This window comes from Corvus kubaryi, unplaced genomic scaffold, assembly GCF_017639235.1.
Source record: "Corvus kubaryi isolate FWS band 111438036 unplaced genomic scaffold, C.kubaryi_AGA036_p1.0 124, whole genome shotgun sequence".
Taxonomy (NCBI): Eukaryota; Metazoa; Chordata; class Aves; order Passeriformes; family Corvidae; genus Corvus; species Corvus kubaryi.
The window spans coordinates 282,928-306,470 of NW_024580659.1; the positions used below are offsets into that span (position 1 = coordinate 282,928).

The 23,543-nt window shown below is 43.6% G+C and overlaps 1 protein-coding gene across 3 annotated transcripts in view; it reads right to left on the minus strand.

Moving 5' to 3' along the window:
- Positions 1 to 23,168, minus strand: part of IP6K1 (inositol hexakisphosphate kinase 1) — a 37,091-nt gene extending 13,923 nt beyond the window's left edge. Inside the window, exons 1-3 of one of the 3 annotated variants that reach the window (XM_042018279.1) lie at positions 23,061 to 23,168; positions 22,625 to 22,679; positions 18,179 to 18,278 (exon numbers count right to left, since the gene is read on the minus strand). The gene's annotated coding sequence lies outside the window, so the exon portion shown is untranslated. The other 2 variants (XM_042018288.1, XM_042018297.1) reach the window with 2 other exon arrangements.
- Between the last annotated feature and the right edge of the window lie 375 nt (positions 23,169 to 23,543).

Sequence of the window (23,543 nt, forward strand, 5' to 3'; positions counted from 1 at the left end):
CGGGAGGGATGAGGTACTGGGAGTCCTTGTTAGGGATTCAGACCCAGGACACACACAATACCCATTTTCTCACACTGGCACGCTAATGCAGTAGCCTCTCTCTCTGTTTTCCTCTCTCTTTTTTTTTTTTTTTTAAGCCAAGTCTTAGCACACAATCATGAACAGGGAAGGTTTGTCACATTCAGCAACATATGGAGCAGGTACTCTGCAACATTTTGTGAACACCTGTCATGCAGCTGTCTGTACGTGGGGGTAACCCAAGCTGGGGCTCAAATGGCCTCTTCCAGCTTGTATTCCTGTCTGGCCTGATGCTGGACAAGCTGGCACTACTGTGATAACATCATGCTGGGGAGCAGTGGAGGGCTGCATGTAACAGGGATAATATGATTTAATTCCCTTGCTCTTTTCTCCAGGCTTCCCCTTCCTCACTGGAGAAACGCAGCACGCTGGCTGCCTGGGGATGTGCCAGTCCTTGTCACTGCTATCAGTGTCACTGCAAAGGCTGCAAGAAAGGCCAGTCCTGGTCTGGTCGTCACCACTCTTTCCTCTCCAGTAGGCACAGAGGAAGAGCAAGAGGGATGAGCTGCTGAATCCTCCTGCTGCACCTTGCCACAAATACACCCTGCCTTGGTAGAAAAGGGCACCTTCCTTCTCTGTTCCAAAGCATTGGCTGCAGTTCAAGCCTGAGAGTTTCCATAGCAGCAAGACCTGATGGAATACATACGACAAAAGGTTGCTTTATCAGTACCAGCCCAGAAGACTTTTTTCCAAGCTTGTACCTAAGAGAGCAGGGTCATCCAATATCAGCTTTGCATTTTATAGGAGACATGAGATTATGACACATGCTTTCATGTGTCAGAGAAGGGCTTAGGGAAGATCAATGCTTGTGAAGCCTCATTGCTCAGCTTTCTGTGAGCTAATTTCTGGCTTCACAAAGAAGAAGTCTCCACAGGTTATTTTAAAATTATTCCAACGCAAAAGCTGCTGTTCTGCACAGCTTTCCAATCCAGTGGTCAGAGACAGTTAGAAAGGAACATACTTTCAACAGTCAAAAGCCACAATGAATCAGCCTAACCCACCAAGAAAAGACATTTTTTGAATTTACATTAAAGGGGCTCAGAAACTCATCAACAGGCAGAAAATTGTCCTTGCATTCACAGCATGACAGGGAAAAAGATTCATGTCATTCCCACTGAAGAAGCCCAGCTCAAAGACTATCTCAGAAAGAATTTGTAACTCAACTTATGGGCTGAATAAGCAGAGGACACGATTTTACCTCCTGTCTCAAAAAATCTTATGTTTAAATTTTCATCTAAAATAAAGTATACCTACTCTTTAGTCACAGACCTTGGCCTCTTCGTGACAGTGAGGCTTAAATAAGGCAGCCACATCCCTAAGAAGTCCTGCACCCAAAGGTAACCACCCAAATGCCTCTCCAGCAGGAAGATGATGGAATGACTATGCTGAGTTCAGCATGAGGAAGAGTCTCTTCAAAAGCTGCACTTTCATGTCAGCTGTGGGTACCAAATTCTACACTCTCAACAGCATTGCAAAGCAGGACGGATGAGCAGGTAAATGCACCACACTTGCTGACAGCAAGAGAATGAGTCAGAGCTGGTGATGGCTGTGCTGAACCAGAGGACAAATGCATTGCACAGTGAGCACTGCTGGCAGGAAGAGGGAGGTGTGATTCTGTGGGAGCGTGGGCAGAGCTCAGCCAGATAGATGGCACTGGGAAGGGCTGCCCCACCAAACTGAGCAGAATCCACTGCAGTCAGGCGAGCAGGTCTCAGGTTTGTGCTACAACAGGGGGGAAGAGAAAACTGGCACCTCCTAAGTACTTACCTCATCTTCTCCTGGCTAGAAATGCCTCCGAAGACCTTGGAGGCATCATGCCAGAGCCAAGGAAAACAATCCGGCCTAATCTCCTACAGAATAACTGCTGGCATTCAAGCTGCAAGGTGCTGTCGTCATCCACATGTGCAAACACCTCTGGAGCTTGAGCTCCACTCACACCTCCACACAGACCGGACAAGGAGAAATGGTTGTGCACCTCAGCCTTGTGTCCCTCAGACTCCTAGCTAGTACAGACACCTGGAAAGCTGGTGGAAAGATGGGACAAGAATCTTCCAGCTTCTGTGGAGAAGAAACAAGAGGAAACTTCCAGCAAAAACACCAAAATCCCAGAAAAATGAAGTACTTGTGCAGCAGTAAGAGCAGTTTTTTCAGGCTTCAGAGGGTGCTTGACAGGAACTGAAAGGAACAATCAGTGTGCTGCACCTTACACTTGTCACACAGAGAAAGCAAAGCACAGGTGCCAAAGTGAGGATTCTGCAACAGGAAAAACAGTCAACTCCCCCAGTTCAAGAGCAAGAGCACACAGTTTCAAACCTTATGTGGGCAACATAAAAAAGAGAAAGAAGTGTTTTCTGGATCTTTGCTCTCCACAATCTTGTAAGAAATAAGGGAAGATAAAGGAAAACACAAAAGAGAAAAAAAAACCCAAACAATAAAATTTGAAGCTAAAAGTCAAGCAAAAAAATTTAATCTATCCCAATTTTTTTTTTCTACTTTCAGAATGTGTAAAACCAGTGAATTAAGAAAACCCAGGTGAACACCTAGGCCTCCAGCTCTTATAGGGAAATGCCAGAGAAAACACATACATCAAAAGTTTGGTCTGCACAAGAAAAAAGTGCACATTGATACTTTATTCATCCACCACATTCTCTTTAGGCTGGTAAAACAGGGCAGGTTTTGGGTTGAAAAAAGCTTGCTTGTCTTGGTTGCTCTATATAAAGTGATCCTCCACAATGGAACCAATGCCATCCAAATGCTTGGCTTTAAAAATACCACCCAATACTATGTTGAGATTCCTTCTGGCACTGACTGAGCCAAATCAGTGTCTAACTCCTCCTTCAGTTATTTCTTCAGACCATGGTTACACAGGCGGGCAATCCTTTGACATCTGGAACAGCATGAACACCACCCTCCCACTCAACTCTGCTGCACTGGTACAACTGTTTGCAGCCTCACCATGAATCAAAACTGATCACAGTTAAAAATAAACCAGCACTTTGTTTTGTTTTTTTTAAGGATTACTTTTCAACCCAGGTCAGATCCCCAATCTATTGTGCAGCTGTACAAACAGTTGTATCAGCAGAAGGTGCCTGAATTGCTGATGGTTATCCTTGTGCCTAAAGCCAGTGTTTGCATTCCCAGCTCACCTTGTTCCGTGGCTGCTGTAGAACAGGATCACTGACTAAACTGAACACGTAGGGGACTTCACTGCCACCGCTTGCAACCGTGAAGGGTCTCTTTAATGAGGCAAAATGAGGTCACACTGATGCCTATCCTACAGCCAAGGCATGGCTACTGAGCTCCCTCAAGCTGTTGCTTGTCCAAAATTATATGTCATTTTTGCAGTCTGCATGCTGAAATAAACATAAAAACATGACTAACCAAGTCACTAATGCGAATGAACAGCTTTGGGCCAAGTTCTGCAACAAAACTCTCCCAGAAATTGCATAACCACTAACTATCTTGGTAATCTTCCATTCAAGAAACACAAGCCTACGTGATGTGCAGATTCCCACTAATTTGAAGACTGTGACATTCAAAGAGTGAACAGGGGAGCCTATCTGCAGTTTTGGCAACTCTTCAAATTGCAGCTGAATTTTTATTTGAACATGGAAATACAAACAGAAATACTGAAAAGCAGAATAAGCACTAAGCACGATGCCATGCTAGCATGCTTTATAAACAATCATGAAAGAAACAGACGGAAGGTTTTCCCAAATTACCAGCTCAAATACTGTTTGAAACAAAACCAACTGAAAATACCTCCTTTTTTGATGGCTGCCTGAGAACCTACTGGGAAATACTTGGTTCTCTGCTTTCAGCTGGTGACAGGTACCTGCATCAGACACACACCATTGTGAAAGGCCTTCTCATTGAGAACAAGGCACAAAAGACTGAATAAAGATCTGACTTCCAGAATAGGGCAGGAGACATGTTAATGAAACAGCTTCAACGAAACCAGCTTTCTACAGTTTCTGTTGTGTCTGCTCTAGAAGGCAAAAAAATAAGTCTCTAAGATGTTCAGCAGCCTTTTTTGTAGATGTCATCACATCAATCCATGAAGACACAAAACTGAAAAAATTGCTAATTGGCAAACCTTATCCTTTGTTCCTTAATACGCATCTCAGGCTATAGTTCCATGACAGGTTAAGTAAATCTAAGTCAGCATTCTTCAAACCCATCCTCTCTCCTGAGTCAGCACTGGCACTCACTGATCCTGCTCAGAAACCAGCCTGGCAAACAAGTTAACCCAGAAGAAAAGAAAAGTTGTTTTTGCCAATGTGGCTTCCTGAACTGGTTTAGTGCCAGTGCCCAACGCAAGTAAAAGGGGACAATCACTGAGCAGGGCAAGGGCAGGCACAAGAGTAGCAGAGCCAGTTCCATTCAGCTCCAGCTGCCCTGCAAACACACGCTCAGAGAACAGTCTCACTCCCTGACTTTAAAGAGACAAGAGTTGTCACTTGCAGCAGAAACATCATTTGACTTTTTCACCTCTCCTGACATCCTCTTTACACCAGCATCAGCACTCCTGCAGACAGCTACAGTAAGTACCCAATCTGGTAGGAAAACAAAACAGCAATATATAAAACAAAACAAAAAGCCTTCAGTTTTCAGTTGGATTAGGTCCCCAATACATCTGACCAACAATCCCCCAGCATCAAAAAATGGGAGAAAGTAGGAACCAAGGCACAGCAGAAGTCCAGCTCCAAGCAACTGTGAAGCTGCTCTCTTACTCAACATAGATAAAATATCACACCCCATAGTTATACATAACCACTTTGGTTCAAAAGATTTAAACTGTACATTAAAAAATCTGCAATCTAATTCTTCATGTTTTCATCTTCCACAACACACCATTAATATTTAAAATGCTCTATTTCCTCAAAAAAATCAATCTTTAATTTATTTGATACCAGCATTATTTTCAGAGCAAAAGAGCTGCTAAAATATATACAGGAGAGTGAGGAACAGCCTGTTGTGATTAAATAGGGCATGACAAACAGCAGCAGCATGCACAAGCAGTACTGGGGAGCAAAGCCAGAGGGAACAGTGACAACAACATTATACAAACAACACTGATTCATGAACAACAAAGAATTCTTAGAAACTGCTGCCTGGGTTACATCCAAGGTTCTCTTTACCTTGGTTAAACTATTAAGAAAGTCACTTCAGAAAGCTGACCGCTTCTGCACAACGAAGCTTTTTAGGAAGGAAGAGCTGACCCATCTAAAGGGCTCCGTGTAGGAAACCACTGCAGCAGTTCCTGTGAAGCAATGGAGTTACAACAACACTGAAGGTGACATGAAGCTGGAACTATTCATTTGTCCCCTGTCTCACCATGAAAGGGCTCTTGTGCCAACACAGCTCCAAAAGCTGCATCTATGTACGCACCCCTCATCTGCTGGAGAGCAGACACACGTCACCCTCGGCCGTGCACAGCAATCCCTTAATGGTAGGGACATCGTAGAGTCTTCTCAGGAGAATTTCACTAAGGTTTTCTCATGATCAACACCTGCTGTAGCAAGCTCTCATCACTGCTTGTAACACCTAACTCTGGACACTGCGTTCGTCAAACTGGGGATTCCTGGAAGGCACGGATTTGCTTCAGAGATGCAGAAAATTCAATTTCTACTTGCCATCTGGCTGCCATGTGGAGGACAGCACACTCAAGAAACAGTCTGGGCCACTTCCATGCAGAATTCACTCCTCCAAATGCAGAGATTAAGTTGTGGCTGCGTCTTGAACAAGCTGCAAGTTTCCACTGTATTTGGACAATCTTACAAAAACAAGTAGGTGTTTCAAAGAAAACACTAAGTTCACGAACAAATGCTACATCTCTGTCTCAACACATCACTAAAATATCGTAACTCACAAGCAAGAAGTTAATAAATTTCTGACTGCTGACAGTCACTAACATATTGCACTTTAAGAAAATTTAGTAAAGCCATCATTTAGGACTGCATTTAGGCATCTGAATTTCTCACAACTCTCCAACACAAGCAAAATACAGGTGCAACAAAATAAGGCAAAGGTAAAACTGTGGTGAAGCTGCAGAGCACCAAGCAGAAGCACATGGTCATCCCTTTTAGATCAAAGCACGCTCAGAGTGTCTCATGAGGAACAGACCTGAATCTCTATACAGTGCGACTTCATAACCCTGTCACGCAAGATTATCAACCCATATAGACACAGCTGTCTTCTGGCAGGTAGTCACACCTGAGGCAGTGGGAGTTTTACAGGGGTCAAGACTCTTGCAGGATTCATCTAGATCTATTTCCTGCTGCTGTAAGATGAAATATGAACATGGGAGAGGAACTGATCAGAAAGGCAACAGAGCTTTGCATACGGATTGCTTCTCACCCCGCAAAAGACGACCTTCCAAAGCTTCTGATCCTCCTCTCCTTTAAGAGGATTATGAATCCTACCCTTGGGGGACTGCTGCTCAGCTACCAGCCCACTGCTATTACACATTAATACTATGTCTTGCCTCACCGTTCTCATCAGCAGAGAGAGATTAGAAAAATTTGTAAAATTGCTGCTCAAAGACCGGACTTTTAATGGAATCTCTAATGCAAGTAGGGAAAGCCACAGCCAGTGATGTTTGGAGGGGACTCTTCTTTGTGGCTGTCACATACCCAGCTGCAGATCTGCTTAGTGCTTCCCTCCTCAAATCCCAATTCAGCTTACCTCCTCATGCAGGCTGCTGACTACCCTGGAAGCAGACATTTCATCAAGGAAAGACTGAAAAGCACAAATTATCATATGCTAAAAAATTAGGGCAAGTCTAGTGAATGTGGTTCACAGCTCCTCAGCTCATGTACCAAAGCAGAGCCTCAGCAGGCACTAAGCCCAGGTGGGCTGTCAGGAAGTGAGAGCAGCAATGCCCTTCAAGAACATCCTAGCACCTCAGAAGGAAAGCCAAGGAGCAGAATGCAGCACATTCAGTTACATAAATCTTTCTTTTTCACAGACATCAGACACCAAGAATTTGAGGACAACTCTCCCCCTGTTCTTTTGGGTTTTTTTCACCTTCCAACAAGACACCATTTGGACACTTCTGAATGGAGTCTACAAAGCAAGTCCTGAATCTTCCCTAGACAACGTAACCAGGAATCATTCCCCTTGCCACTTAACAGTGCACAGATGTAAAGCAATCCATGCTGCCGTGGAGGTGAACATACACATTTTTTCTACATAAGGTAATCAATGTTACAATGCATTATGAATTCCACAATTACAAAAAATGTGGGACTAGACATGAAGGGAAACCTCCACAGGAAGGAACACACTGCCAGCATCTCTGTGAATGGAGATTCAGGATGAGATTAGACACACATACAAGCTAATCCTAATGGATACAGTCAGTTCCCATTTGGGACAAATGGCAAAGTGTTCTCAGAAGAAAAAAAAAGTACTGGCTAACACAACAGAAGATCTCAGATGCATCTGTAAGAACACTCCATGGTTTTGGCTGTTTCAGACTACACAGTGCAATAGCAAAGTGCAGACAAGAGTTAAAGAGTTTTAACCAGTAACTGCACAGAGAAGCTACAGGGTTAACAGACACACAAAAGCCATAAGGAGCTGAACCCATGAAGAATTATTACAAAAGCCATAAAAGCAGAGGAGCTAAAATTACATTCCTTAGGCAGTTCTGATAAAATAAGAATGATCTACAGCTTTTCAAGAGACCACTAACTGAAAGACAAATATAAGCAGCTTGTGGTGAACTTGGATTTTTAGTACTGTTTTCAACTTTTAAATTATGATGCTTTTAAAACAGAAAAAACCAGCTTTGATTAGAAAGTCAGTTGCTGCAGATAATTGATCCCCACAGAAAAATACACAACTAGGACAAAAAATGAACTTCTAATTGCTATTTTTGATTCTGCAGCAGCAAAAAACCTCAAGACCAACATTATGTAAGACCATTAACCTCTTTGCTCATAACTGGCGCCTTAATTTAGCACACTACCACACTAGATAGCTTAAACTGAATTCTTAATGCCAACACATACCACTGGCTGCAGCAAGGCAGTAATAGCAGTATTGGAAAGGAAAAAAATTCCCAAAGCAAACACCATACATTGAATTCTGCAATTACAGTTCCTTGGGCACAAGTATATACACCTTAGTCTGACCAGATCCAATAAAACAGTATTCTTTCCAGACTGGCAATCCTGAAAAGATCCATCAGATGCTCCACAGTATCTTAGGAACACTGAAGAGAATTCAAAGTACATATTAGGTCTGGACTGACGGAAAACCTCCAGATCACCTTTTGTAACGGCAAGTTTGTCAAACCCAAAGAGGCTGTAACCTGCTGAAAACAAAATTACTTTGTTTTGACTGATTGTTTTCCTTCTTTTCAAACTAACCTCACAGCATTCCAAACACATCCTCCCTAGGTATGACTGAAATCTCCAAAACTACCATGTATTGTATTTAGCTATAGTTCAATCACATACACACGTGAGTGAATGAAAAACAAAACAAGGTAATCTTGAAGAACATTCATGTTAACTCCCCCTACTTCTTCCCAAGAAAAGACAGATTAATCTTCTACACTGATAATGAGCCAGACTGATGAATTTCAACCAGACAGCCTCTTAAATACTGTCTTCCATCCACTCTTATCACATTGTGGCAAAGAATGACATTCAGGAGGAAAAAAAATGACTGATTAAGAGCCTACTTTCAGAAGCTAACGTCCTGCTGTGTGGAAAGAGCTCTATGAATCACCCGTTCATCCCCCTCTGACTCCATTTACTCTTCAGAATTCCCTGATGTGCTTGAATTCATACTCCACCCATCCAGTCTGTAATGTCCCAACTTGCATACAAGAATACTGTGGGAGAGTGTGAAAACACCCAGTAAACTTAAGCTAAATGGCCTCTAGTGCTCTTCCTCATCCACAAATCCGATTATTTTATCACAGAAGAGAATGAGGTGCGTCAGACACAACTTATAGTCAGTAAATCCATACTAACTGTTCCCAGTCACACTCCTTCACATGTTCCACACAGGCAAGGTGTACCAAAAGGACCTGACCCATGACTGTCCCCAGGAGTCAAGTGAGATTGACCTCCTTGGATTATTCTTTGGGCCTACTTTAAAGATAAGTGATCAGAGATGTGCCAGCACCTCTCCAAAATGACCAAGACTGGCACCACAGCACCATCAGGTCCCATGGACTCCCATGGCTCAAATTCTCTCAAGTAATCCCCCACTTTGTTTCCATTTGCTTCTGACTGCTGGTTCCTCTTTGAACCTTGTCTTAAGACACAGGAGCCAGGAGATCTTGCAGCTGATGACTCGGGCATAAAAAGCACCAAATACCTCAAGCAAGTCTGTGCACCACTCATCCAGCCCCCTTATTCGGCAGTGTCTTTGTTTACCCTTTTACAGCCAATGTGGAGGTAGAAGTTATGTCAAAATTATCAGGAACGTTACAAAAAGCACTTCCTGTGAGAAAGTAGCTGCTTCCCCAATTCAAAGACAGAAATGCAGACTAACATGGCCAAGTTTGTTCTGCCTGTATTCCAGGCTGTCAAAGAAACCCCAGGCCACTTTGCAGACATAAAACAAACTTGCTGGAGTTGCATGACCCCATTTCCAAAACATTTGGCAAAACAGCCGCCTTCTCACTGTTGGCCAGGCTGAGTGTCTTTAGCAAATGGAAGTTAGGTCTGTGAAGAGCAAACCTAGACCCTCCTGAAAATCCCTAATAAAGCTGCATGGAGATGCTTCTTTCCAGCTTTAATTAAGAATAAAAATCTAGATGACAGAATAAGGAACTAAGATTTTCACCCACGTAGATGCCAACCATCCAGATTGCTCTTGGTATAGAAATGGGGATGTTAATGACAACTATATTCTCTCATGTCTTTTCATGAATATCATTTCAGTATATCAGATATGGGGGAACTGCAGGAGAGAACTCTGAGCTGCTGCAATGCTCCCCAAGAGAAAGGAGAGCCAAGGCACGGAAGGCTTGCAGGCCAGGTCCCTTGCTGCAGGCTCCTGGCACTGAGCAGGCGTCTCATCGTGCCACGCTCCCGCTGCCAGAGCGGCGGCAGTGCCTGCTGTGCCCGAAAGCCAGCACGGAAGTGTCACAAAACCAAACAAAAGTACTTTTTAATCAAACTCCACAACTCACAAGTCTCCCCTGCCCCCTTCTGGGAACAACATGGATTTGAAAACTTCAGTATCTTCTTCCAATGATAAAAAAGTTTACTTGGGCAAACAACAAAAAGAAATGGAAAGAGCTTTTGCCTCAAGCACAAGTCCCTTCAGCGAAGACATGGATATTATTAAATGCATCTCCTGCAGCAGCAGAGACAGACTCACACTGGATTTTCTTTACCCATACACTGAAGCCACTGACAGGAACTCTTGCCTGCCAGAAAATGGCCGGACAACTCACTACAGCTCAACTCTTATGACTGAGCTGATTCACTCCTCAGGTGACAATGCAGATGCACAATGCAGGCTTCCTATCCTTTACCCCAATAACTCAGCTACTTACTTCCCCAAAATAAAAAAATAATTAAAGAAGAAAGTATAGAAAAAATAGCAACTGCAGCAAAACTTGCATGATATGCATTAACTGCTCAAAAACCTTCTCCACCAGTTATAGAAACCACATTCTATTAAGCTGCTGACTGAGACCTGACTTAAGCAAAAATCCCTTTGCAGTGACTTGCCACCCCACATATTTATGTTGAGACTTTAAACACAGAAGACAAACAGGCCTCATTAGGGCCAGAGGTGAAAAGTTCTTCTACCACTGCTAACAAGGAAAACATCATGCTGCGGTTTATATGTGCAGTTTTCCATTTCACAATGCTTAAAAAAAAAAGTTGCACTTTCCTCTTTACCTTCAGAGTACAGTCCTGCAATACTCTGCTACTCAGAAAACTTAAGCAGATATTCAACACTTTTCCTTTGTCTTTGCTTTCCATGTAGACTACAGAGGAAAGCTAAGCCAAGATGCCACATCCCACTCCCACCTGTGACAAGGAAATTTTCAAAGCATGTCTACTGGTAAGCAGCCACTTAGGATCTGTGAAGGGAAATGTTTCTCAGCTTGAAGAAACTGACCCCACAATCAAGATCCAGACACTCCATCCAAAGAGCACACTGTGAACAACAACATGTCCTGTGCAAAGGGAGGGGAGAGCAAAGTCAGCTGGTAAGGAGCAGAAGCTGGCTCCAGTACTCAGGAAGCAGCACAAATGTTTTGTTTCCTTAGGAATTAGGACAACATATAGATTTAAACCTATCAAGTCTAAGAGTTATGCATCAAAGCCAAACACAAACTTGCCACAAAGAACCATCACAAGCCAGCTAATCTCACCCTTATGGCCTCTGAAAACCAGTGTTTGATTTGGTTCACTTCAAGCTCACTGTAAAGCAGCTTTGCAATTCCTATGACACACTGTGGGCTGTGACACCACTCTGATCCATCTTCTCCTCAATTTATACATTGCCCTTTTTCTGAGCTGCCTGAGAATTAATTATATGGAAATGAACAGTGTTAGATAAGGGGATTCCAAACAACTGGCTCTCTTAAAGGAGCTGAGGACTGCAGGATCTCTGCCTTCAGGAAATCTGTGGCAACACCCATTCAGTACAACTCGTGTTGTTAGAGAATGAGTTTAAGGCCCAAACAAGCAAACATTGGTATTACACCCATCTTCTCACCTCTGTGGCCAGAAACAAACATCTGCTCAGCCATGGCTTGGGCTCTCCCTCTGCCTCTTGTCACCACCAGACCACATCAGAGCAGCATCCTGACCTGAGGATGTTCTGCCAGAACAGCAGGTGATACACAAACAGCAGCTCTTAACAAAAAGATTAACACTCTGACTTTTAATATGTTGTCTGCATAAGCTCCACCTACTCCTCCATGGAATGCAAGGCACTAACAGCTTCACTGCCTCATGTGAGCTGGAATTTCAGTACCCAAGAGGGCTTTAATCTCACATATGCAGACAGAGATACACCAGAGCATTTTGGCAGTTACAACAGTGTTTGAGAGTGAATGGAGGGGCACGTGCAACAGAATTTTCTCCTTCTCTGTCTAACTGTGAAGATAAAGCTAAACAAACATTTTGCCCCAGCTACACTTGTCGTCTTCTACACGGGGAAGCAGAAAACACTTACATTTGGCAGGCCCCTAATGGCATCCTGCTGTTTTATCAGACAGCACGACTTCTGTCTGAACACTGGTAAAACACTTAAAGCCACGAGAAATGCAGCAATTCTTACATCTCTCTGCTGAAGCTTAACAGGTCAGCAAAGTGCCCAGTTGATTTGATTAACAGGTTCTTCAGATAACCATAATCTACCTGAGGTTATCAAAATACAAAGGAAAGAACCAGGAATAGGCTACTGGTTTTGATGCTTCCATGATCTTGGTAAAATCATTCAGCTGTGGTGTACTTCAGCCAGCAGAAAAACATCTTTTCAGAAAGGAACAATTTACATGACTATCCTGCTACTTCTATGCCATATTTTAAAGCCAGCAGCTTGGCAATCATTTCACTTTTCATGATCCCCTTGTACTTCATTTAAATTTAGTCTTACCTGGTAACTAAATTCACAAAATTTAAGGAATTTGTGTCCTAGTACATCAACAACTGAATTGTTTCTGTTAAGACAGATCCAAGTTAGGGCACCTCTTTCAAGTGAATGTGGTGCTGTTTGGCTGAAGATCCAAATCCTTAAGCAACTTTTCTGCTCATATGACAGTAAACAGAAAGACAATCTAGGAGCACACATCAGTCCCACAGAAAGACTTAAGAGAATAAAAGCAAGATTATCCAAACAAGCTCACTTCACCCTGGTAAACAAATTCTTGTGCCAAAAGCACAAGGAGCAGTTGTTATCTAGCGGTTTGTTCTGCTACCGTAATTCTGAGACATCAATACTAACCAAAATTTGGGGCTTTCTCAAGCATCTGAAAAAGGCCAGAGAAATGCAAGACAGCCAGTTATACAGTACTCCAGATTATACCAATGCTCAGAACACCACTGAATTTACTCTATGAGAAAATGGAACTGCAGATTGCCCTGTGATTTCAAGCAGACACCCGTTCTTAATAAATATACCAAGGTTTGTATAGATAGGTAAAATCTTTCATGCCCAACTGAGAGAGGATCCCCTCCTCTCCCGCTGCAACCCCTTCTAACTTTACACTGCCAATGAAAAAATTAATTCAGCTGGTAAAGATATATTTTGGGCCCCTACTTTTTTATCTAATCCTTCTTCCCTTGAAATACGTGCTAATCACAATGACAAATAAAGCACTCCTCACTCTTTACCTTATCAACACCTCCAGCAAAACAAGTTTTATCTTAAAAGTGTCATGTTATCACTGTCACTGTATCTACATCAAGGGATTCCACTGGCAGAGCTTCACTAGGTAAGGATGAACATGCTGATTAATGCAGCTGTCCCAAGCAGTTGTAGCAGAAACAACCTTATAAGCACATCCACAGGGAGATAAAGCCACATAATCACATTGCAAATCCATGTTCCCTACTTAATACCAGTTTAATTTTCCTAAGCAGGTGACCCTTGAGGGTCATAGGCAAGAAAACATGAGCTATAACTTCTCAACTGGACACTTCATTGTGATTTTTTTTCCCCATGAGAAAGTACCAAAGGAAGGCACATTCTTTTATACGGTATATTCTCATGTCCTGTAAACCCACTAAAAAAACAAACTAAAAACACTGAAAAGGAAAGAGAAAAAACTGAGCTCTGTGTTAGGGGGGAAAAAAAAATCTCAATGCCAAGTGCTGCAAGAAAGTAAACAAAGCCATGGAAAAATCAAGGATGAAGGGCAACATTTCATTTCTGAGGTTTGGAAAGGAAAATAATGAGGTCTGTTAGAGCAAACATACTTTAGACAAAGACAGTGCACTAAATCTAGTACTTAATTTAAGTAGAATATATGACACAGTATCAGGGACTAAAAGCTAAGGTAGTCATTTCATTTGAAACTAGATAAAACTCTAAAGACAATTTCATACAAGGATACCCTCATCCCTTGTGACATTAAAAAATTCAGTATGGCAAAACATACATGACACACAACTCAGGGTCAAGGAGGGGATTTTGATCTGGGCCTTTTCTTATCCTGTTACTCTCCCGAGGATCAGCATAATCTGCAAGGCTTTCAATCACTCATACCGAAAATCTTAAAGCTGTTAAAATACCTTGGGGTTGTTTTGTGGCTTGCAGCATGTTCTGGAAGGTAAAGGACAAAGAATTAACAGGAGGCCCAGCCACCTGAGTGGAAATGAAAGGCAATCTGAACCTGAGGCTGTCTTCTCAGGAGACGCATGCACTGGTCAGACAGTAACAACTTCAACCTTGGCAAGGTGCTACATGTTCTGAAGGACAAAACCCCAAGCCTGGCACTTAAAAATGTCTGCCTGATCATTTTACCTAATCAGGAGCCAGCACAACCATCTTTTGGTACCTTCTAGCAAACCTCACACTTCCAAGGGATCCAACGTAACTTGAGTTTGCAAAAGGAAATACCCAAGAAGGGAGCTCTGAAAACAGTTCACTATATTTCTCAAGCACCTTCCAAAGGGACTTTTAATATTCCCAATCTTCATTATTACTCTCCTATATACCAGCCCTGCCCAGTAGGCTCCTTGAAATGCTCTACCACACCAACCAGTTCTGTCTGAGGGTTTGAAACAAGAAACTTCTCCTCTTCATTTGAAGTGAAGAATCAGACAAAGCCTATATTTAACTTCCTGTTCACTGAAGCAGTCGTAAACAAGCTCCTGTAAGCACTCTACAGGTCACAAATTCCCAGTATCTTATCCAAATGTTAAGCTGCTGAAGTGGATCTCAAAGCTCCTTCCAACAGGCTTTCTAGTGTGCCACTCACAACAACTGAGGCCACTGGTTACATAAGAGATGTAAAGCCAAAGCAAAAAGTACGTTAAACCTGATATATTGTCAAATTGGTTTGTAGATAATTAAATGCAGCACCTGCACATACACAAAAAAATAAATTTCTTCTGCCCCACATGCTAAAAAAGCACAGCACACTCATCTGGAAGTCATACAAACTGATGCAGGTTTGTTTCTAATAGCAAAAACTCTCTTAAGTGTATTACAGCTACCTTGGTTTTTCACACTTTAAATTCTTCTAAAGATACTGGAAGGATATGTTGCAGGTTGATTTGAGTTGGGTTTTTTTTCTACAAAATAACAGTCTGCTAAATCACATGTATTCTCACAGCCACAATACATCACGGGCTGTGTATAGCTAGGGAAAGCAAATTTCGCTTTAATTTTCTCTTCCAGATCAATAAAGTGTGATAATACGTGCCAAAAGCATATCATCTCAGGCTGAAAAACACAAAATAACAAACATTATGGATGGAAAATAACACACAGTTCTCTTCCTTGAGAGTCATAAAAAAATTGCAAATGACAGGAAACCTGAAACAAAGTGCCTTGCACTCACACGAGAGTCAACCTGGCAAGCTCACTACTACAGGACACTGATCTTTAGCAGAATTCTTAAAAAGTTTTGAATTTTCTTCTGGTCATCACGTCACAATAGGATGAATTCCAAAAAACATAGAAGTCTCAAACACTTCGCCATCTAACTCGTGATTTTTAATTGCCAGGTTTTAGGAAGACATTTTAACTGCAGTGAATAAAGACCTTGGTTCACTTCTGGCTGGCAAATGATACAATACCCTTAACTATTTTAACTAAGAATATTTGAATCAAGCTGCATTCACAAATCAGAATTAATTTTTAAGACAACTGGTTTTTGTCATTAGGTGAACCAAATTGTCAATAGGATCCATTTTCTAAGCTGCTGAAATTCATTGGAAGTGTCAGTGCTAAGGATGCTACATAACTAACACACAGACAACAGGAATGGAAATTTCTGTGATCTTACTTAACTAAAGCTAAGAATAATGAAAGGGAAAAACAGAAACCCCCAAGTGCTGTTATCACAGGAAAAAAAAAAAACAAACAATGTGCAGAGCACCTGAGGAAGAGTGAAAACTATTTGGATTCTGCATGCTGCACAACAGTGATACCTATTCAGTCTGACTAAAATAGAGGTTTTTCCTCAGTTCTATAAAAATAAAAGATGCATAAAGCATGGCTGATAATGCTTACTCGTTCACATTTAGCTTACTGTCAAATTTAATAAGTCTATTCAGGTCAACATTTGTGGTAAGAACTGTGAAGTATTAAGACCTCAATTACATAAAGATTTATGCCCAAGTAAAGGAAATGCCCCTTGCACAGCATAAGAAAATACAATATTTGGTTTTAATGGAAAATAAAGCAAACCACTCCATTATTTGCAAAAGTATGGGTATCCATAAAGATTTTATACAATATAACATTTAATCTAAGTAAAATCCACATCTTCAAGATTAACATGATGTGGGTTTAATACAGGAAGTGTGGGGGTGTTTAAGAAATTATCTAAAAAAAACCTGCATATGTATTGTTTCAACACAAACTGAGCTTCAGACTGCTTCAACAATTCTTTTGGGACACACTCAAAAGACTGAAGTTAGAAGTTCTTTTTATTTCCATATTTGTGAGATCAGAGTCAACCCCTGTGAATCCAACAGGTCTATTCCTCAGATGTGTCACACAGCTTTATACAAAGACCACAGCTTGGGAAAGTGGAATAAACCTTCCACCAAGCAGCAAGTACTGTGAGGGTCTTCCAAAACTCCAGGACTTTACCATTTTTTTAACCAACAAAGCAATGCAAGAGCACCATATCCCATCTTCTGCAATAGCTCCAGCAATTTCACGGCAGTTACTTCATGGTTTGATTCAGACACTGAGTAAGACACAGGACTACGGAGCCCCCAGGCTTCTTTCCCAAATCCTTCCTGCTTTAAATAACTCACTGACATCTGCACTCCGTAGTGCACTGATTTTGGTGCTCAAAGCTGCTTATCGCCTATAGTTAGCTGTAATGAGATCATGACTGCTCCCCACACGTGCTTAAGCTGCTCAGACAGTACTGTCAAAGGACACAGAACAAACAGCCAGCCCTATCTTCTTGTGCCCTTTTAAGATTTCTAAACTCACTTTCAGGAATGCTTGACAATACTTTGATACCAACAGTGGACAATGTTAATTGGAATTAAAGATCACGTGACATTTTGCATTAACCCGCTCTGGAAGTTTAAAAAATTGAGGAAAATGCAGCTCAGCACAGAACTACAGGGAGAGAAAAAAAGAAAAATGTCAGAACAGAATATATAAGCTATACAGTAGTTTAGCTTTAGAGCAGAACTTAAGGTAGCAGTGACAGACACGGGAGCATGCCCTGAAGAGAAGGCACCACATGTCTCCTCTCCCTACCCCAGGAAGGTAGTTGTGGAGCTCAGCTTCTCTGGTCATTACCTTCTGCTAAGACAGAACATTAGGCACACAGGTCAGGGGCCTCCCCACCAGAAAAATGAACTGTGTGACAACCACTGTTTAAACACACCGTGTCTCAAGAAAACGAGGTCATTTGAGTCTGTTTATACCACAGGTATACTGAGTCATATCTTTGTTGATAAAGAACTGGGGGAAAACAGGTATGATAGACTTTCTTCCAAATTCAGGACAGCACAAAGTAACCTCTTTGAAACTGAAAGACTATCAGATCAGCCTTATCAACTTTCAGCAAACTAACTTCAGAATAGAAAGGAAAAAAGGAGACAATGATAAGAGTTCTGAAATCATCGTAAGGTGATTCAGCTGAACATCAGCCACCTAAATGGCCAGAATTACTAGAGCATGAGTGAGCCTCCAGATCTTGGAATTTTAGCTCTTATTACAAAGAACTGACACTGAGTTGGTGAATGAACAGAACTGAATTTTTCACTCTGTGCTAGTGCACTTACCTGGGTGTGCCTGTAGTAGCCTTCAAAGATAAGAGCAAAACTCCCACAAACTGTATCTATATATCCTTACTTGAAGGGTAAAATTACAAAGGGAGAGGTGAAAAGCAAGTGTTTATTTCTCTTTGCACGATCTCTAAGGTGGCTGCATATGTATTCTGAGCAAAACAGAAAAAAGTTACCTTAGAGATGTCACCCAAGCTCCTTTGGCTGAGCAGTCACTGGAATATGGAGCCAACTTCTCACAATCACGAGGGAGCAGGACCCCAGAAGCAAGTCAGCCTGCAAGATGATGTATGGAAACGAGTTAGCAAGAGCTAAATTAGCTTTTATTTAGATCTTTACTTGCTTGTCAACTAGGAATGTTTGAGAGCATGCCTCCCCTAGAGATTGGGACTGGAATTCACAGCAAGTTCCTTTCAGGATGCAGATGCTCTCACTCATTCCTGCGGGCTCTGACAGATGCTCTTTACGAAACCCACCAGCAGGGCTGAGGGGACACACTGTCCCCAGTTGCCTCAGCCACCCTCAGCTGAAAATTCCCGACCAGGGGTGGAACAGAGCAGGATGCATGACTGTTCCTCACCAGGCAGGGATGGCCATTAGGGAAGAAAGGTTGAAGCAGAGTATATTAAACCGTAGCAGCTGAACAGGCCTGGCTGTAGGCCCCAATACAAGGGAGGTAGCAGTTGGCAAAAGCAGCTGGACAGCTGGTGAAGGAGATAACCTTTCTAACTACAAAAGCTAAATCAGAGACAGCTTATCTACTGCAGCTCCCAAACACGTGTAGTGACGTCCTACCAGGATAGGCACATCCATCTCATAACCTCCTTCACTGCTTTTATCAGATTTGGTTGACACAGATCTTCTACTAATATAATTATGGCAGCTATGTCTGTGCTGTTTTTCAACAAAACAACTGCACCCATTTTAACTATTGTGGACACATTATACAGATAGAGAGGTACCCTTTAACAGCAAAGCTTATTCCTTTACTCCCAAAGAAAGGGTTCAAACATTAATGACACCACATACTGACAGGGGTGATGCAAAATAAATGCAAGCTGAAGAAGCTTGTCTTTTACACACAGTTCACGCCACCCAAAATGCACATGGAGGAGCCTATGGAAATAAACAAAGGCAAAGCATTTGCACCTCAGTACCATCTGCAGAGTGGTTCACACCAGCATGGACTACATAGGAAGCAGAGGCAGCCCAACACACTGATTAAGAGAACTGCATCTATTAGGAAGCACATCTACCCGAACAGCACACTGGGAAATCCAAAAATAACAGCTGCTGCCACATCAGAACGGCACAACAGTGCGCACAGGCGATGCCTGCAAAACAGAAACTAAGCAGCCACGCACACACACTTCCTCCCCCCACCACCCCTAGGACACCAGCAACAAACCTGATACTAAACACTGGCCAGCATCCTGCTCTGCATTCCTGTCACATCAGGAATAGAAATGAGGGAAACTGCTAGCTGCTGCTCCATATAGCTGAAGGGCTCCTTCAGTTTACAGCACGTAACACAAATACTTGACATGACTGTTGCAGAGGGTTCTGTCGCATTTTCTTTTCTTTTGCTCCTTTTCTCGAGCTCACCCATTTCAAATCTCACTAGGGACCCTCTGTGCTTACTACACTTGTTTTTGATACATTCCCTCTCAAAGATTGAGAGGTCTGAAATAAAAGCAGTTGTTCCTAGGCAAGTCACATTATATAAACAAGCAAGCAGAGAGCCACACACAAACTCTGCAAGTCAAGTTCAACACTAAAACCTGTCCAGCACCAAAACTGACAATGTGACACTGTCAAATGCAAGCGTAAATAAATTAGACTGCAACTTTTTGTCAGTGCTAAGTTCTGAGACTACAAATCCCAGCATCAACACTCCACTGTGACGTTCACATCTCCAACACGTTACAAGCTAATTTGTGATGGACAGATTGGGGGAATCTACTGACAGCAAGTGAAATGCCTGGGTTACACTGCAATAATCAAGGCCTCTGACAGATTCTCCATGGTGTCTGCATTTCAACCACAGATGGAAGAAACGCACCTCCTCTAGAGCACAGGTTCTGGATATCCAACTTCAAACTTAGCACCTACATTTCTTATCCCAATGGAAAGCACAGTCAGTGCCACCCCACTCCCAGAGTGCCAGGCAGAATTTACCAGATCCACAAAAACCTTTAGGCATGGAGAAATCAACTAAAAACTGAAATGTGAAAAGAGATCAAACCTTTTTACAAACATTCGGTGATCCACTGGACCAAAGACACTGTGCCCTGTAAGCGAATGGGCAACAAATAGCCCCAAGCTTGTACAGGGCTCCTCATCTCGCAGCAGTAAAGCTCAATAAGGTCACATTTCAGAGTTTGATCATTTTACCCAAAATGAATAAGCTCCATATGTGTGGGAGAAAAGGAAAGAAACAAACCAGGCAGCTCAGATGGGATGAGGAGAGCATGCAGCTGTGTGATTAAGAAGAAATCATAATGCTTGTTTAAAAGGCCAATTAGCTGATTAAGGACACAGGTACTACTCCAGCCTTGGGCACTTTTTTGACCTCTGAGTGCTTGCTACTCTAACATTGACTTTTCACTACGTGCAATGCAACACAGAGTAACTTCCAAGTCAGTTGACCTGCACACAATCTGCCAAGAGAGGGGATCTCAAAGCACATCTAATTTTTCTTTCTATATTATTTTTATAAGAAGGACATGCCCAGTGCTGTCAACCTGATGATGAGGCACACGATGATTCACAGAAGGAGAGAAGCATGGGCACTACTGTTTCATTTAATTTTTAAATACATGTAAAAATGTGGTTTAAAATCGTATTTACATATAAGAAAATAGATAATGTAAAAATACATTGTTGCACTGTTACACAGTCACACTGCAGATTACCCTGAGCTCGGATAAGATCCCATTCCTACACCAGCCCCATTTCCCTTGCACCTGTAAAATCATTTAAGCACCCACAAAGCTGGGTAGAAAAACAGTTTGTCTTCAGCTTGATCAGTCTGTAAGTCAGGGAACTCTGATTCTCACCTGCACAGGCACCAGCAAAAAGGCAAGAAACTCCTATGGGTTGCAGTCTATACTTACATGATCTGAAGTACCTGTGAAACCACACATGGAACATGAAACTGGTGATCAGAAGATCTTAAAAACTGTTCCCTTTTTCATCTCAACAGATAATCATGATGCTCACTTGCTCTTCTTCTATGCAAGAAACATGCAAAACTGCCACAAAGTGCCTAATGAAAAACCAGAGGGTCCAGGAGAGTCTCCTACCAGCATATCCTACTCTTTCAATCAGAGATTCCTACGTTAATGCATCAGCTTCCCCCTCCAGGAGCTAAGGATCACTTCCCCTGTTCTCCCAAAAGTCCTTATTAGACAGGAAGCAAAGGCAATGCCATGAAAAAGGACATTTCAGATCAGCCTAACAGGCTCTAACCAGGATGGCACAGGTTGTACATCCATGCACCTGGAAATGGTTCTGCTGAAAAAGCTGAAAGGGTATGAAACACTCTCTACGAAAGAAAAACAAAAATCAGCATTAGGATAATTCAAAACATTGACAAGACAAGAGTTTGATGCAGTTGAAAAAGCAACCCAATGTTATCTTGCTTTACAGAGCTCACAGCTAAATCTTTTCACAACCTACCACTTTCCTTCCAGCTCCAAAACAAAGCACTTACTTTAGGTCAGGGCTAAACTAACCTAGAAAAATACTTCACAATCTAAATAATAAGAATTTGGTACATGGGATTAGGAGAGACCTGTTTAGGGTTACAGTGATAACATGCAATAACTGATCAATCTAATTCTGAAGCACTTTGAAGCTCCTGACAGAACTTCTCTAAAAAGGAAATCAGAGTCTTAGTTCAGTGATATGCAAGGATATGCATTATTATTTTTCTCCATCAGAAGCCTGACCACACACACAAGTGTTAGCCTATCAGCTGCAGGTGACAATTCACTACAATGAGACTTTCACAAGACACTACTGCATATTACTTTGTGAGACAAGCTACTAACTATGTTTACACAGCCCAAACAATCACAGAAACACTACATTAAGAATGAACAGAGACCCAAGCCCACACCATTCTGGCACCATTCAGTGCTTCGTTAGCAAAGGTCAATTTTGGAATCCAGCTCTGGAAGCTCTGAATACCAAGTTAAGCCAGGTGAACCTGGAGGGACGAAAAGCAGATGGAGCAAAAACAGAGCAAGACAGGTTGAAATGAGAAAGGCAGCACACACCAAAGTATATTGCTTGGAGAAAAAAAAAAATAAATAAAAGGGCTGATGCTGAGCTTAAAAATGAAGGAATTGGACCCTAGGACCAGTTTAAATTCAGAGTAGGTCAAAAACGATCAGGAGTCAGTATCACCTACCCTAATTCAACCCGTCCTTGGAAATGCCGGGGAAGGTTGGTCCCGGTCCAGGTCTGCAGCCCCATGAGCACACCTGCCCCGGGGGACTGCCAGGCACGCCGGGTGTCCCCACCCCACCGGGGCAGCCAGCGCTCCGGGACCACCCGCACCCCTCCCCTGCCGGGGGGCAGCACGAACGGGCCCCCAGCCCCACCAGCCTCCTCACCATGTTGGTTTCATGTTACCGCCACGGTTTCCGAGCTCCTTCCTGCGCGCAGCTCCTGTGGAAGGGAACGAAGGGCACAAAGGGAGGGGACGCTCGCTCTGTCCGCTGGGCACTGCCCTGGCCCGGCACCGCGCTGCCCAGCCCGGGGAACCCCGCCCCGGCCGTGCCCCGCAGGGGAAAGCGCCCGGCTCTCACCGCCGCACACACGGGGACGTGCCGGGCTCCCGCCAGCCCCTCCTCACGGGGCCGCGAACGGACCCCTCCAGCCCAGGCCCATCCCGGTGCTCGCTGCCCGCTCTTCCCAGCTGCTCACGGGGCCGTGCCTGTGTATACCCTCTCCGTTCACGGGGCCGCACCCGGGTCTCCCCTCACGCCAGCGCGCTCGGATCAGCCCCTCGTCCCTCAGCCCGGCCAGTCCCCGCCCGCCGCGGCTCACCGGGGCCGGCGCTGCCTGCCCGGCCGGGACACCGGAACGCGGAGCCCCAGCGCCGCCGCTCCCCGCCGCTCGAATCAACAACAAGATGGCGGCCCCCGAGCGGGCGGAGCTTGGCGCTGGCCGTCATAGCAACCGCACCACCCAAAGCCCGCCCCGCCGCCCTCCGCGCCAATCCACACGCGAGCCCCGCCCCGCGGGGGCCCTCTCGGGACGCTGATAGGTTAAACTCAGTGTCGCTCAAGAGAGGAGCCGCCCCGCCCACTCCCGAGCGCGGACGGCAGCGCACGTTAGGCACACGTGACGCCCGCCAATGACGCGCCCCCTCACGGGCAGCGCCGTCTCATTGGCTGCCAGCCGTGAAGGGGGGGGCTCCGCCAATGGGCGCGGCCCGCGGCTCCGCGCTCCGAGCCCGCCCCCGGCAGCTCCGCGCTCCGAGCGCCATCCCCGCTCAGAGCCGCCATCCCCGCTCCGAGCCCGCCCCCG